The sequence below is a fragment of the Arachis ipaensis genome, chromosome B2 (assembly GCF_059453495.1).
Source record: "Arachis ipaensis isolate K30076 ecotype BB chromosome B2, ASM5945349v1, whole genome shotgun sequence".
Lineage (NCBI taxonomy): Eukaryota > Viridiplantae > Streptophyta > Magnoliopsida > Fabales > Fabaceae > Arachis > Arachis ipaensis.
This window is the reverse complement of record NC_142437.1, coordinates 53,517,501-53,520,000: the sequence shown is the minus strand read 5'-3', so window position 1 is coordinate 53,520,000 and position 2,500 is coordinate 53,517,501.

Genomic DNA, 2,500 nt, shown 5'->3' with positions numbered 1-2,500 from the left:
CGGGATAACGTCATTTAAAAAACAAGAGTCTGCACAATGTAAAAAAAAAAAAAAAAACTGAAAAAAAAAACTGAAGAAAAAACGGAAAAAAACTATGGAAAAAAAACCGGAGAAGCTTGCCAAAGATGAGGCCATTACGGCTCGCCTTTAGGTGTCCTCCTCGGGATAACGTCATTTAAAGAACAAAAGTCAGCACAAAAAAAAAAAAACTGAAAAAAAACGGGAAATAACTGTGGAAAAAAAAACCGGAGGAGCTTGCCGAAGATGAGGCCATTACGGCTCGCCTTTAGGTGTCCTCCTCAGGATAGCATCGTTTAAAGAACGAGAGTCAGCACAACATAAAAAAAAAAAAAACTATGGAAAAAAAAACCGGAGAAGCATGCCAAAGATGAGGCCATTACGGCTCGCTTTTAGGTGTCCTCCTCGGGATAAGGTCATTTAAAGAACAAGAGTCAGCACAATGTAAAAAAAAAAAAAAAAAAAAAAAAAAAAAAAAAAAAAAAAAAAAAAAACTGAAAAAAAAATCTGAAGAAAAAACGGAAAAAAACTATGGAAAAAAAAAACCGGAGAAGCTTGCCAAAGATGAGGCTATTACGGCTCGCCTTTAGGTGTCCTCCTCGGGATAACGTCATTTAAAGAACAAGAGTCAGCACAATGTAAAAAAAAAAAAAACTGAAAAAAAATGGAAAAAAGCTGGAAAAAAACTGTGGAAAAAAACCGGAGGAGCTTGCCGAAGATGAGGCCATTACAGCTCGCCTTTAGGTGTCCTCCTCAGGATAGCGTCGTTTAAAGAACGAGAGTCAGCACAACGTAAAAAAAAAAACAAAAAAAACAAAAAAACAAAAAAACAAAAAAACAAAAAAACAAAAACAAAAAAACAAAAAACTGAAAAAAAACGGAAAAAAACTATGGAAAAAAAACCGGAGAAGCTTGCCAAAGATGAGGCCATTATGGCTCGCCTTTCGGTGTCCTCCTCGGGATAACGTCATTTAAAGAACAAGAGTCAGCACAATGTAAAAAAAAAAAAAAAAAAAAAAAACTGAAAAAAAAACTGAAGAAAAAACGGAAAAAAACTATGGAAAAAAACCGGAGAAGCTTGCCAAAGATGAGGCCATTACGGCTCGCCTTTAGGTGTCCTTCTCGGGATAACGTCATTTAAAGAACAAGAGTCAGCACAATGTAAAAAAAAAATGAAAAAAGAAAACTGAAGAAAAAACGGAAAAAAAACTATGGAAAAAAAACCGGAGAAGCTTGCCAAAGATGAGGCCATTACGGCTCGCCTTTAGGTGTCCTCCTCGGGATACGTCATTTAAAGAATAAGAGTCAGCACAATGTATAAAAAAAAATAAAAAAAAAAACTGAAAAAAAAATCTGAAGAAAAAACGAAAAAAAACTATGGAAAAAAATCGGAGAAGGTTGCCAAAGATGAGGCCATTACGGCTCGCCTTTAGGTGTCCTCCTCGGGATAACGTCATTTAAAGAACAAGAGTCAGCACAATGTAAAAAAAAAAAAAACTGAAAAAAAAAACTGAAGAAAAAACGGAAAAAAACTATGGAAAAAAAACCGGAGAAGCTTGCCAAAGATGAGGCCATTACGGCTCGCCTTTAGGTGTCCTCCTCGGGATAACGTCATTTAAAGAACAAGAGTCAGCACAATGTAAAAAAAAAAAAAAAAAAAAAAAAAAAAAAAAAAAAAAAAAAAAAAACTGAAAAAAAAAACTGAAGAAAAAACGGAAAAAAACTATGAAAAAAAAACCGGAGAAGCTTGCCAAAGATGAGGATATTACGGCTCGCCTTTAGGTGTCCTCCTCGGGATAACGTCATTTAAAGAACAAGAGTCAGCACAATGTAAAAAAAAAAAAAAAAAAAAAAAAAAAAAAAAAAAAAAAAAAAAAAAAAAAAACTGAAAAAAAAATCTGAAGAGAAAACGGAAAAAAACTATGGAAAAAAACCGGAGAAGCTTGCCAAAGATGAGGCCATTACGGCTCGCCTTTAGGTGTCCTCCTCGGGATAACGTCATTTAAAGAACAAGAGTCAGCACAATGTAATAAAAAAAAAAAACTGAAAAAAAAAATCTGAAGAAAAAACGAAAAAAAACTATGGAAAAAAACCGGAGAAGGTTGCCAAAGATGAGGCCATTACGGCTCGCCTTTAGGTGTCCTCCTCGGGATAACGTCATTTAAAGAACAAGAGTCAGCACAATGTAAAAAAAAAAAAAAAAAAAAAAAAAACTGAAAAAAAAAACTGAAGAAAAAACGGAAAAAAACTATGGAAAAAAAACCGGAGAAGCTTGCCAAAGATGAGGCCATTACGGCTCGCCTTTAGGTGTCCTCCTCGGGATAACGTCATTTAAAGAACAAGAGTCAGCACAATGTATTAAAAAAAAAAAAAAAAAAAAAAACTGAAGAAAAAACGGAAAAAAACTATGGAAAAAAAACCAGAGAAGCTTGCCAAAGATGAGGCCATTACCGCTCGCCTTTAGGTGTCCTCCTCGGGATAA